This window comes from Arachis ipaensis, chromosome B3 (genome assembly GCF_059453495.1).
Source record: "Arachis ipaensis isolate K30076 ecotype BB chromosome B3, ASM5945349v1, whole genome shotgun sequence".
In the NCBI taxonomy this organism is placed as follows: Eukaryota; Viridiplantae; Streptophyta; class Magnoliopsida; order Fabales; family Fabaceae; genus Arachis; species Arachis ipaensis.
In genome coordinates this window covers 61326629-61340654 of record NC_142438.1, presented here as the reverse complement: position 1 = coordinate 61340654, position 14026 = coordinate 61326629, and the positions used below count along the sequence as shown (strand labels likewise).

The 14026-nt window shown below is 39.8% G+C and overlaps 1 non-coding gene across 1 annotated transcript; it reads left to right on the top strand.

The window, feature by feature from the left end:
- The first annotated feature begins 7076 nt into the window (after nucleotides 1–7076).
- LOC148570833 (small nucleolar RNA R71) lies at nucleotides 7077–7180 on the top strand. The gene has a single exon (XR_015880255.1). It is a non-coding gene; the product is annotated as a small nucleolar RNA R71 (small nucleolar RNA).
- Nucleotides 7181–14026: the final 6846 nt, after the last annotated feature.

Here is a 14026-nt window from a genome sequence, read left to right as displayed (position 1 = left end):
GAACACGTTTAACCTCCAGTTTGGGGTCAAACTGGAGGTTAAACGTGGAGATGGAGAGAGCAACCCTGGAGTGAAAAAAACTATCGAACACGTTTAAGCTCCAGTTTGAGTCAAACTGGAGCTTAAACGTGGAATGGCCCCTGGTACTCTTCCTGGTTCTGGCGTTTAACCTCCAGTTTGAGGTCAAACTGGAGGTTAAACGTGGAACTCCTCCCTGGGTGGCATACTCATTCTGGCGTTTAACCTCCAGTTTGAGGTCAAACTGGAGGTTAAACGTGGAATGCTCCTTAAGTGAGGCTTTTCATTCTGGCGTTTAACCTCCAGTTTGAGGTCAAACTGGAGGTTAAACTTCAATCCCAGCATTTCTTATCCTTCATGATTTTGGCGTTTAAGCTCCAGTTTAGGCTTAAACTGGAACTTAAACTCCACATGTGATATTCAAGCTTCCTTTATTGATTTTGTTGCTTCCTTGCTTAGCCTCTTCTTCCCTGAAATCATCCAAACAATTGCATCAAAGTCTTGCAAAATTTCATGAGAAATCTTTCATTCATAGCATTTAAGTAATATAACTAAAACTCATGGAATTTGCATCAAAATCATATTGTTTGGATGGTTCATTACTTTGTTCTTCATTTAACCATTTTTGGTTACTTTAAGCTCAAGAAAATGCATAAAATAACTAAAACTAACAGAAAAATGCCAGTGAAACTAGCCTATGATGCCTTGGCATCACAACACCAAACTTAATACTTGCTTGTCCCTAAGCAAGTCCTGAGTTATTTGAGAAGAAAGTATGAACAGAAAGTAATTACATTGGCTATATTAGCAAGCATTTGAAGTTCATCAGAAGGGTTCTATGCAGAAAGTTGCAGCATCACTTTTTCATACTTATCAGGTAGGATTATCACTTTTTCATTGCATCCGTCAAAAATTGCTATGGCCTCCTGTTATTCTTATGTCTTTGGCACTTCTCTTTTGTTTTTCTTTTCTTTTTCTTAGAGCTTCTTTTGCTCCTTGTTTGCTTAGTGTCATGTGTTGCACAAGCCTTTGGCATTTTCTTTTTCTTATCAGTGCACTACACATATCCACTTTAGGCATTTTAGTTCACATTTCTTCTTGAGACATTGGTGCCCAGCACCTCTTTGTGTGACTAAATGTTTTGTATTGAGGTTGCTCTTGATAATGGACTTTTGGTTGATAATCCCGGGTTAGTTAACCCAAGTTACCAAGTGTTGAAACACTCCTCAGAACCTATTCATCCAAGCATATCCTTAATACATAAACACCACAGGCATTTGTCTCAGAAGTTCAAACCATTGGTGCCTAGCTTATTTTCTCAATTTTTTTGCTTTTTGGTTGCCTTTTTCCGTGGCTTTTTCTTTTCCTTTTTCTTTCTTTTTCATGGCCAAAGACATTTATTCATCAAGATCCATAGACAATTTTTACTTCTACATAAAAAATGATAATTCTACACTCTAATTTTAGTGATGTGACTAAACAATCAAGCATGCATACCACCACTTAATTCTACTTGATTTGTCACTAATTTAGCCAAGTTACTTTTGTTCAAGCTTTTCTTTTATTTTTGGAAACAGAACAAGCATGGCAGGCACTTGTTTAAGAAGGTGAAGTTATATCCAAACATCTAAGCATTCACTTTATTCAAAGCAATTAACAAAAAAAACTACACATTCCAGAAAGAGTCAACATTTACAGTTTAAACCAGAACACGCATGCTTTTGTTTAACCTTTTTAAAGAATTATCAAGGAATAATACCACCTTGTGAAATTCCTTGTTTTCTCTTTGTTGTCAGGAAACACTTTGATTTCTCCTTCTTCTTCCTAAATGTTGCTTCATGCTTTAAGGTTCTTGTTTCCTTTCCTGCAAAGAGTAATGAAGTTGCTTGCTCCTCAAGCACTTAAGTGGTTAGCTCAACTATGTGTGGGTAAGTATCGGATTCTTAAGTTGGTGTGTGAACACCAAACTTAGTCTCCCACTTACTTCTCTGTGTTCTTTGAATCCTTGAGTTATCTTGGAATGATGTTGCTACTAAGGGTTTTAAGCATTTCTGTGACTGCTTAGAATAGTTGTTCCTTTCACATAATTCAAAGGTTGTTGTGTTCAGTTGATCTTTATGGTGGAACACCAAACTTAGAGTCACACATTCCCCTTTGACTTATGGATCCATGAATTCATTGTTTGGTGTGAAACACCAAACTTAATTCTTTGCAATGCACAGAAACTACTTTACCCCTTTTATTGAAACAAATAAAAGAAACAGCAAAAAGGTATTACCTCAGGTTGGGTTGCCTCCCAACAAGCGCTTGTTTAACGTCATTAGCTTGACGGTCAGCTTCCTCAGTTGAGGTGATATTTAACTTTGTCCTTCTCCTCCACATCTCCCAAGTAATGTTTGAGTCTTTGACCGTTAACAATGAAGGTTCGTTGCGACTTTTCTTCCATGATTTCTACTTGTCCATAGTTGGAGACCTTGGTGACAAGGAATGGTCCAGACCACCTTGATTTTAACTTCCCTGGAAATAGCTTTAGCCTAGAATTGTAGAGCAATACTTTTTGCCCTTCTTTAAATTTCCTTGGGGCTATGTTGCTGTCATGCTTCTTCTTTGCTCTTTCTTTGTAAATTTTGGCATTCTCATAAGCTTCCGCTCTGAATTCTTCCAATTCTTGAATTTGCAACATCCTTCTTTCTCCAGCGGCTTTGTTGTCCAAGTTCAGAAGTTTCAAGGCCCAGTATGCCTTGTGCTCCAACTCCAGTGGCAGATGGCAAGCTTTTCCATATACTAGTTGGTAAGGAGACATTCCAATTGGTGTTTTGAAAGCTGTCCTATATGCCCAAAGAGCATCATCTAGCTTAATCGACCAGTCCTTTCTTGAAGTTCCCACAGTTTTTTCCAGGATTCTTTTGAGTTCTCTGTTAGATATTTCGGCTTGCCCACTTGTCTGTGGATGGTATGGTGTGGCTACCCTGTGTTTGACTCCATATTTTAGGAGCAATGCCTCTAATGGTTTGTTGCAAAAGTGGCTTCCTCCATCACTGATGATTGCTCTTGGAACCCCAAAACGGCAAAAAATGTGTTTTCTGAGGAAGTTCATGACTACCTTATTATCATTGGTTGGAGTTGCTATTGCTTCAACCCATTTGGAGACATAATCTACTGCCACAAGAATGTAATTATTCGAGTATGAGGAGGGAAATGGTCCCATGAAATCTATCCCCCATACATCAAACAATTCAAGTTCCAGAATGAATTGTTGTGGCATTTCATTTCTTCTTGGCAGGTTCCCAGCTTTCTGGCATTCAGGGCAGTGCTTCACTAATTCTTTTGCATCTTTGAAAATAGTAGGCCAATAAAAACCACACTGCAACACCTTAGCTGCTGTTCTTTCCCCTGCAAAGTGCCCTCCATAAGTGGAGCCATGGCAGTCCCATAAAACTTCCCTTCCTTCTTCCTCAGATATGCATCTTCTGAGTATGCCATCGGAACATTTTTTGAACAAGTATGGTTCGTCCCAGATGAAGTATTTGGCATCATTTACCAATTTCTTCTTTTGATGTTTGTTAAATTCCAAAGGTAAACTCCCAGTGGCCTTGAAGTTTGCTATGTCTGCAAACCAGGGTGCTTTGTGAATTAGCATGAGTTGTTCATCAGGAAAGCACTCATTTACATGTGTGCTTTGTGTGCTTCCTTCTTCACATGGTATCCTTGATAAATGATCTGCCACCTTGTTCTCTACACCCTTCTTGTCTTTGATTTCAATGTCAAATTCCTGCAACAAAAGAACCCATCTAATAAGTCTCGGTTTAGATTCTTGTTTGGCAAGTAAATATTTTAACGCTGAATGATCAGTGAAAACAATGACTTTAGATCCAATGAGATAAGATCTAAATTTTTCAAATGCAAAGACTATTGCCAAGAGTTCTTTTTCAGTGGTTGTGTAATTCCTTTGGTTAGCATTCAAGACTTTACTGGCATAATAAATCACATGTACCAAATTGTCTTTCCTTTGTCCTAACACTGCCCCAATAGCAAGGTCTGATGCATCACACATCAGTTCAAACGGTAAGTTCCAATCAGGTGGGGCAATGATAGGTGCAGAGGAAAGTTTTTGCTTCAAAAGTTCAAAGGCTAGCATGCAATTTCCATCAAATACAAAGGGTGTATCAGAGACAAGCAAGTTACTCAAAGGTTTGGCTATTTTAGAAAAGTCTCTAATAAACCTTCTGTAAAAACCAGCGTGGCCCAAAAAGCTCCTAACTGCCTTGACATTACTTGGTGGAGGTAGTTTTTCAATGATTTCCACCTTAGCTCTGTCCACCTCCATGCCTCTATTAGAGATTTTGTGGCCAAGGACTATTCCTTCTGTGACCATGAAATGACACTTTTCCCAGTTTAATACTAGATTAGTCTCTTGGCACCTCTTAAGCACCAAGGCAAGGTGGTGTAGGCAGCTGGGAAAAGAATCCCCAAACACAGAAAAATCGTCCATGAAGACCTCAATAAATTTTTCAATCATGTCCGAAAAGATGGACAGCATGCATCTTTGGAAAGTGGCAGGTGCATTGCACAATCCAAAGGGCATGCGTCTATAAGCAAAAACTCCATATGGACAAACAAATGATGTTTTCTCTTGATCACTAGGATCAACTACTATTTGGTTGTAGCCTGAATATCCATCCAAGAAACAATAGTAAGCATGTCCGGCAAGCCTTTCAAGCATCTGATCCATGAATGGGAGTGGGAAATGATCTTTTCTGGTGGCTTCATTGAGCTTCCTGTAGTCTATGCACATCCTCCACCCAGTAACGGTTCTTGTGGGTATGAGTTCGTTCTTCTCATTTGGCACCACCGTTATGCCACCTTTCTTGGGAACTACATGGATGGGACTAACCCATGGGCTATCAGAAATGGGGTAGATTACCCCTGCCTGCCATAACTTCCTCACTTCCTTTTGTACCACTTCTTTCATGACGGGATTCAATCTTCTTTGAGCTTGAATGGAGGGTCTAGCATCTTCTTCTAACAAGATTTTATGCATGCATATGGATGAACTTATCCCCTTCAAATCAGCTAGGGTCCATCCAATGGCATCTTGATGAGTTTGCAGCACCTTGATCAATTCTTCTTCTTGTTCTTGGCTCAAGGCCGAGCTAATGATAACAGGGTGACTCTCATCACTACCCAAGTATGCATACTTGAGATTAGGGGGCAATGCTTTGAGCTCAGGTTTTGGTGCTTCCTTTTCTTCTTTCACTTTCTCTGGCCTGCTTAGCATAGTTGTGTCATCATCCTTGATATCACTAACTTCAATATCCTTGGTGAACTCCTCCTCTGCCACTTCCTTTATTGTTTCCTCAAAAGTTTCTTGTACTGCAATGTCCACTACATCAACCCTCATGCATTCCCTTAGTGATTCTGATGGATAGCTCATTGCCTTGAATACATTAAACACCAATTTCTCATCATGGAGTCTAAGAGTGAGTTCACCCTTTTGTACATCTATGATGGCTCCAGCAGTAGCTAGGAAGGGTCTTCCCAGAATTATTGAAGCTTTGGCTTCTTCCTCCATATCTAACACCACAAAATCAGCAGGAAATATAAATTCTCCCACCTTCACCAACAGATCCTCAACTATCCCATGAGGGAATTTAAAAGTTCGATCTGCCAATTGGAGGGCCATTCTTGTTGGTTTGGCCTCTTCAATCTTCATTCTTTTCATCATTGTTAGCGACATCAAATTGATGCTGGCCCCTAAATCACACAAGGCCTTCTCCACCATGACTTCTCCTATAATACAGGGGATTTGGAAACTGCCTGGGTCCTTCAATTTCTGAGGCAATTTGTGCTGAATGATGGCACTGCATTCTTCAGTTAACAACACAGTTTCCTCATTTCTCCAGCTTCTCTTCTTGGTCATCAATTCTTTTAAGAATTTTGCATAGAGTGGCATTTGCTCTATTGCTTCAGCAAAGGGAATGTTGATTTGAAGCTTCTTGAAAATCTCCAAGAACCTGGAGAATTGGCCATCCTTTTCACTTTTCATCAAACGTTGAGGATAAGGTGCTTTAGGTGTGTAAGGCTTCAAGACCTCTTTTTCTTTTTCTTTTGTTGCAAACGGTGTAACAGATTGTCCTTGTTCTTTGTCTTTCACATTTTCCTTTACTTCATCCTCTGTGGTTTCCCTTGAAATCTCCTTTAGATTCTTTCCACTTCTGAGGGTTATGGCCTTACATTCCTCCCTTGCAATAGCCTTAACAGTATGAGAACTGCTTGTCCCAGGGGCTTGCTTAGTCAAATACAAAATTTGATTTTCTAGCTTCTGGATGGCAGCTCCTTGGTTTTGCAAGTTAGAATTTACTTCTTCCTTAAAAGCCTTCAATTCAATTATGTCTTGGCTCATGGTTGCAAGCATTCCTTCCATCCGGTTTAATTGATCTTGAAATTGTTGGTTCGGATTAGGTTGGGTATGTTGATTATTTTGGCCATGATATGATGATTGGGGGTAAGTGTTTTGTGTGGCTTGGTATGATCTTTGGTTGGAGTTTTGGTATGTGGAATTGTTTTGTTGGTTGTGGTTGTAAGGTTTGTGGTTTTGTGGTTGGGTTTGTTGGTTTCCCCACCCAAAGTTTGGGTGGTTTCTCCAGCCTGGGTTGTAAGTGTTGGAGTGTGGATCATATGATTGCCTTTGTTGGTTTCCCACATAGTTAACCTCATCCCAATCACCTCCTTCAATGCCTACTTCCTCTTGATCTTGTGTGTGTATTGCAGCCACTTGCTTTGTTTCTAATTGCCTGGTAAGCTCTGCTAGTTGCTTGGCAAACACCTTGTTTTGGGCTAGAATTGTATCAACATGGTTCAGCTCCATGACTCCCTTAGTGTTGTGCCTTTCTGATGCATAGTAGTACTCATTCTCAGCCACTGTCTCGATCACTTCAATGGCTTCTTCCACGGTCTTTTTCTTGTTCAATGAACCTCCTGATGAATGGTCTACAGCCTTCCTTGATTCATAAGAGAGCCCATCATAGAAGATGTGCAATTGCACCCAATCATGGAACATGTTTGGTGGGCATTTCCTTGTCAAGTCCTTGAATCTCTCCCATGCCTCGTAGAGAGTTTCACCATCTTGTTGTCTAAAAGTCTGGACCTCAGATCGAAGCCTATTGACCTTTTGTGGAGGGTAGAAACGTGCCAGAAACTTGCCTTCCACCTCATCCCATGTGGTTAGACTCCCCCTTGGGAATGATTCCAGCCACTTAGCTGCCTTGTCCCTAAGTGAAAATGGGAACAAGAGCAGTTTATAGGCATCTTCCTGGACTCCATTGGACTTCACAGTGTCACAAATTCTCAGGAATTTTGTGAGATGTTGGTTTGGGTCTTCATTAGCACTTCCTCCAAAGGAACAATGATTTTCCACCAATGATATTAGCTGTGGCTTGAGCTCAAAATTGTTGGCCTGAATGGGTGGTTTCTGGATGCTACTACCACAATTCCCAGAGGTTGGGTTTATGTATGAACTAAGAACCCTCCTCTCAGGAATGGCATTGTTTCCATCAGCTCTCTCATGGTTGTGAACTTCTCTATCCATGTTGAGATCTAGAGCTTCCTCAAAATTGTCCTCAGATTCTCCTTCAGATTCCTCTTCTCCCACTACTCTCTTCCCTCTTGCTTCCCTTCTAAGTCTATGAAGGGTCCTTTCCGGTTCGGTATATGGAGGAGTTGATGTCTCTCCTCTCCTACCTGTCATACAAGAACACAGCTCAAACACAAACAGGTAAAATACTCTTGGTTAATGGAAGAGTATGGTCAGCTCAATTGAGGAATTAATTCAAACAGTTAGTGAGTCAGTGAGTTAGTTGCATGAATTTAAAGGCATAAAGAAGGAAAGCATGTAACCAAGTGCAGAAATTAAAATTCAACAAGTATTTAGAACAGAATTAACAAAGCAAGAGAAAATTGCTCAATCTAGTTAGCTTCCAATTTGAGAATTGTCAATCGAAAACCAATCCCCGGCAACGGCGCCATAAACTTGATGCGCATAAACGTGTTATGCTACGATTTAGGAAATTGCACGATCGGCAAAATTCCTTCCGGCAAGTGCACCGGTTATCGTCGTCAAGTAAAAACTCACAATAGAGTGAGGTCGAATCCCACAAGGATTGGTTGAGTGAGCAATTCGGATTAGAAGTGTGTTCTAGTTGAGCGGAATCAAGATTTGAGATGAGAATTGCGGAATGTAAAATTGGCGGGAAAAGTAAATGACAAGAAAATTAAATGGCTGAATCTTAAATTGCATGAATTAAAGAGCAGAATGTAAATTGCTGAAATTAAAAGGGAATGGGGATGATTGCAAGAATTGAATTGCAGAATGTAAAGAGAAAGTGGAAATCAGAAATGGGGAATTCATTGGGTTTAGGAGATATTGAAATCTCCGAATCAAAACATGTAAATCTCTTCCTCAACCAATGCATTCATTGAATTTTGCTTGGCAATCTTATATGATTGGATCCCAATTCCTTGGCTCACCAATGCTCTCTAAAAACAAACAAATTCCCAATCCCTTGGTTTAAATGTTCATAAGAAGAGATGATGCTTGATCACTGATTATACCACACAATTTCATGAACCACAATTTGGTAGGATTACATGTCACAATATCCATCCAAACCCCAATCCAATCCACTGTGAGAAAGCTTCTCTAGCATGAATCCTCCATTCCTTTCCCAAGGCTCCGAAGGATTCCAAGTATGAGTAGTCTCTTTCCCAAGACAACTACTCAATGGAATTAGATCGAGAAGCTTTCTAACAAAATTCAAGAGAAAAGATTGAAGAAGAAGATAAACTATTATTGATTCATTGAATTACAATAGAGCTCCCTAACCCAATGAAAGGGGGTTTAGTGAATCATAGCTCTGAATTCAATTACAAAGAAAAAGAAACTAGCTAAAAGTGAAAGTAAAGTCCCCTTTCTAACTTAACTTCTATCCTATTTATACACTTTCTATATTGAGCTTCAGTTGTGCTTCTTGGGCTTTGAGGCCTCTCCTTGCTTTCCTTTTGTCTTGGGTTTATGATCCATAATCTTGATGAGGTTGTTGATCCAAATCCTGTAACATTTATTGAGCCAACTTAGTGATAATCAAATAATGGCACATGACTCAATAAATGAGATTTCAAACTCATCAATCCCTCAGGCCCAATCCCATAAACCATGATATTCAATTGGGTTTCATACCAAAGTAAGTTTAAGTTAATAATTGTGCTCAAAGACTAACTTAAATCACAATATTTTTGGCCCAGAAACCTTTTTTCAAGAGTGGCGTTTAAGTTGTAGTTTAAGCTTAAACTGCAACTTAAACGCCAGACACTTCCAGTGATGCCTTTTGTAGAAGCACGTTTAAGCTTCAGTTAAGGTTAAACTGAAGCTTAAACGTGGAAATGGAAGAAGGTAGCCCTGGAGAGTCATGTAGTCGAACACGTTTAAGCTTCAGTTTAAGGTTAAACTGAAGCTTAAACGTGGAGATAGGAAGGGCAGCCCTGGAGGTCGAACACGTTTAACCTCCAGTTTGAGGTCAAACTGGAGGTTAAACGTGGAAAAGGGTGGAGGCATACTGGAGGTCGAACACGTTTAACCTCCAGTTTGAGGTCAAACTGGAGGTTAAACGTGGAAGCTTGGAATGGTGGCCCTGGAGGTGTCGAACACGTTTAACCTCCAGTTTGGGGTCAAACTGGAGGTTAAACGTGGAGATGGAGAGAGCAACCCTGGAGTGAAAAAAACTATCGAACACGTTTAAGCTCCAGTTTGAGTCAAACTGGAGCTTAAACGTGGAATGGCCCCTGGTACTCTTCCTGGTTCTGGCGTTTAACCTCCAGTTTGAGGTCAAACTGGAGGTTAAACGTGGAACTCCTCCCTGGGTGGCATACTCATTCTGGCGTTTAACCTCCAGTTTGAGGTCAAACTGGAGGTTAAACTTCAATCCCAGCATTTCTTATCCTTCATGATTTTGGCGTTTAAGCTCCAGTTTAGGCTTAAACTGGAACTTAAACTCCACATGTGATATTCAAGCTTCCTTTATTGATTTTGTTGCTTCCTTGCTTAGCCTCTTCTTCCCTGAAATCATCCAAACAATTGCATCAAAGTCTTGCAAAATTTCATGAGAAATCTTTCATTCATAGCATTTAAGTAATATAACTAAAACTCATGGAATTTGCATCGAAATCATATTGTTTGGATGGTTCATTACTTTGTTCTTCATTTAACCATTTTTGGTTACTTTAAGCTCAAGAAAATGCATAAAACAACTAAAACTAACAGAAAAATGCCAGTGAAACTAGCCTATGATGCCTTGGCATCACAACACCAAACTTAATACTTGCTTGTCCCTAAGCAAGTCCTGAGTTATTTGAGAAGAAAGTATGAACAGAAAGTAATTACATTGGCTATATTAGCAAGCATTTGAAGTTCATCAGAAGGGTTCTATGCAGAAAGTTGCAGCATCACTTTTTCATACTTATCAGGTAGGATTATCACTTTTTCATTGCATCCGTCAAAAATTGCTATGGCCTCCTGTTATTCTTATGTCTTTGGCACTTCTCTTTTGTTTTTCTTTTCTTTTTCTTAGAGCTTCTTTTGCTCCTTGTTTGCTTAGTGTCATGTGTTGCACAAGCCTTTGGCATTTTCTTTTTCTTATCAGTGCACTACACATATCCACTTTAGGCATTTTAGTTCACATTTCTTCTTGAGACATTGGTGCCCAGCACCTCTTTGTGTGACTAAATGTTTTGTATTGAGGTTGCTCTTGATAATGGACTTTTGGTTGATAATCCCGGGTTAGTTAACCCAAGTTACCAAGTGTTGAAACACTCCTCAGAACCTATTCATCCAAGCATATCCTTAATACATAAACACCACAGGCATTTGTCTCAGAAGTTCAAACCATTGGTGCCTAGCTTATTTTCTCAATTTTTTTGCTTTTTGGTTGCCTTTTTCCGTGGCTTTTTCTTTTCCTTTTTCTTTCTTTTTCATGGCCAAAGACATTTATTCATCAAGATCCATAGACAATTTTTACTTCTACATAAAAAATGATAATTCTACACTCTAATTTTAGTGATGTGACTAAACAATCAAGCATGCATACCACCACTTAATTCTACTTGATTTGTCACTAATTTAGCCAAGTTACTTTTGTTCAAGCTTTTCTTTTATTTTTGGAAACAGAACAAGCATGGCAGGCACTTGTTTAAGAAGGTGAAGTTATATCCAAACATCTAAGCATTCACTTTATTCAAAGCAATTAACAAAAAAAACTACACATTCCAGAAAGAGTCAACATTTACAGTTTAAACCAGAACACGCATGCTTTTGTTTAACCTTTTTAAAGAATTATCAAGGAATAATACCACCTTGTGAAATTCCTTGTTTTCTCTTTGTTGTCAGGAAACACTTTGATTTCTCCTTCTTCTTCCAAAATGTTGCTTCATGCTTTAAGGTTCTTGTTTCCTTTCCTGCAAAGAGTAATGAAGTTGCTTGCTCCTCAAGCACTTAAGTGGTTAGCTCAACTATGTGTGGGTAAGTATCGGATTCTTAAGTTGGTGTGTGAACACCAAACTTAGTCTCCCACTTACTTCTCTGTGTTCTTTGAATCCTTGAGTTATCTTGGAATGATGTTGCTACTAAGGGTTTTAAGCATTTCTGTGACTGCTTAGAATAGTTGTTCCTTTCACATAATTCAAAGGTTGTTGTGTTCAGTTGATCTTTATGGTGGAACACCAAACTTAGAGTCACACATTCCCCTTTGACTTATGGATCCATGAATTCATTGTTTGGTGTGAAACACCAAACTTAATTCTTTGCAATGCACAGAAACTACTTTACCCCTTTTATTGAAACAAATAAAAGAAACAGCAAAAAGGTATTACCTCAGGTTGGGTTGCCTCCCAACAAGCGCTTGTTTAACGTCACTAGCTTGACGGTTGTCCCTTGTTAGGGTGGATTGTAGTGCTTGACGTCCTCTCCTCTCACTATGAAAACGTCCCCTCTTGATTCATTCATGACCTCTAAATGTTCCATAGAAAGAACTTTCTTGATTGTGAACACTTGAGGGAGCTGGGAAGGAATGGTCTTGAGGCCAGGTGGGATTGGCAGATAATGACTTGAGATCACTTTATCTCCCGGAGAAAAACCTTCAGTGGGAATTTTCTTGTTTCTCCATCCTCTTGGCAATCTCCCTATCACTCTTCCCTTTCTCTTGAGGATTTCTTCATTGACCTTTATGTCAGGAGGATCCTTCTGATCTGTTTCCACTGATTCTTGTGGCTCTAACTCTTGCAACTCTTGTTTGCCTTCCAATGACTGTTTTAGAGTCTCAGCTGCTGGATTACTTTCCTCCAAACACGGATGGCTACTCTCATCTTTAGGCTTTTCAGATTCTGGTTCAGGCTCAGATGCAGGTTTGAAGACTTTGAAAATGAGCTGTTCATCATGTATTCTCAGAATTAGTTCTCCTTGTTCTACATCTATGAGCGCTCTAGTAGTGGCTAGAAATGGTCTGCCCAGAATGATAGGGTGTAAATAGCTTTCCTCCATGTCCACAATGACAAAGTCTGTGGGGAAATAATAATCTCCTACTTTCACCAGCACATTTTCAACTACCCCTTCAGCTTGCTTCTGAGTTTTGTCAGCCAGTTGTATGATTACATCAGTGGATCTCACCTCGTTCAGTTGTAGCCTCTTCATAAGAGTTAGAGGCATCACATTTATGCTAGCTCCTAGATCACAGAATCCTCTGTCAATTTTTGTTTCCCCTATGATGCAAGGGATATGAAAACTTCCTGGGTCCGTTTTCTTAGAGAGTGTGTCCTTCTTGATGAGAGCACTGCATTCTTTGTTCATTGTTACCGTTTGTCCTCCCTTCAAAACTCTTTTCTTGCTTAACAATTCCTTTAAATACTTGATGTGCGTGGGCATTTGATGAAGAATCTCAAGAAAGGGAATATTGACATGCAGAGAATTAAATGTCTCTAGAAACCTTGAATAGGTTTTCCTTTTTTCACCTCCTCCTAACCTCTCAGGAAATGGTGCTTTTGGTTGGTATACTTCCATCATGCCTTTTTGCAGATCCTTGGCTTGCTCAGTTCCACTTTCCTGCTTAACTTCTTCCACATCTTCTTTCAAGATTTCTGGTTCCTGCTGTGAGGACCTGATTCCTTCTTCTTCTGAGACTTCCTTCAATATGGTGATGGCCTTGCACTCTTCCCATCTTACTCTCTTTTGTTCCCCCTTAGGATTCTTTTCTGTGTCACTAGGGAACACTGCAGTTGATTTGGGTGCCTGTTGAGATAGCTCTCCTACTTGAGATTCCAACCTTTTGAGTTTTTCACCATGGTTTCTTAAGGTAGTTCTCACATCATCCCTGAAGCTCTTCAATTCAATTATGTCTTGGCTCATGGTTGCCATCATTCCTTCCATCCGGTTTAATTGATCTTGAAATTGTTGGTTCGGATTAGGTTGGGTATGTTGATTATTTTGGCCATGATATGATGATTGGGGGTAAGTGTTTTGTGTGGCTTGGTATGATCTTTGGTTGGAGTTTTGGTATGTGGAATTGTTTTGTTGGTTGTGGTTGTAAGGTTTGTGGTTTTGTGGTTGGTTTTGTTGGTTTCCCCACCCAAAATTTGGGTGGTTTCTCCAGCCTGGGTTGTAAGTGTTGGAGTGTGGATCATATGATTGCCTTTGTTGGTTTCCCACATAGTTAACCTCATCCCAATCACCTCCTTCAATGCCTACTTCCTCTTGATCTTGTGTGTGTATTGCAGCCACTTGCTTTGTTTCTAATTGCCTGGTAAGCTCTGCTAGTTGCTTGGCAAACACCTTGTTTTGGGCTAGAATTGTATCAACATGGTTCAGCTCCATGACTCCCTTAGTGTTGTGCCTTTCTGATGCATAGTAGTACTCATTCTCAGCCACTGTCTCGATCACTTCAATGGCTTCTTCCACGGTCTTTTTCTT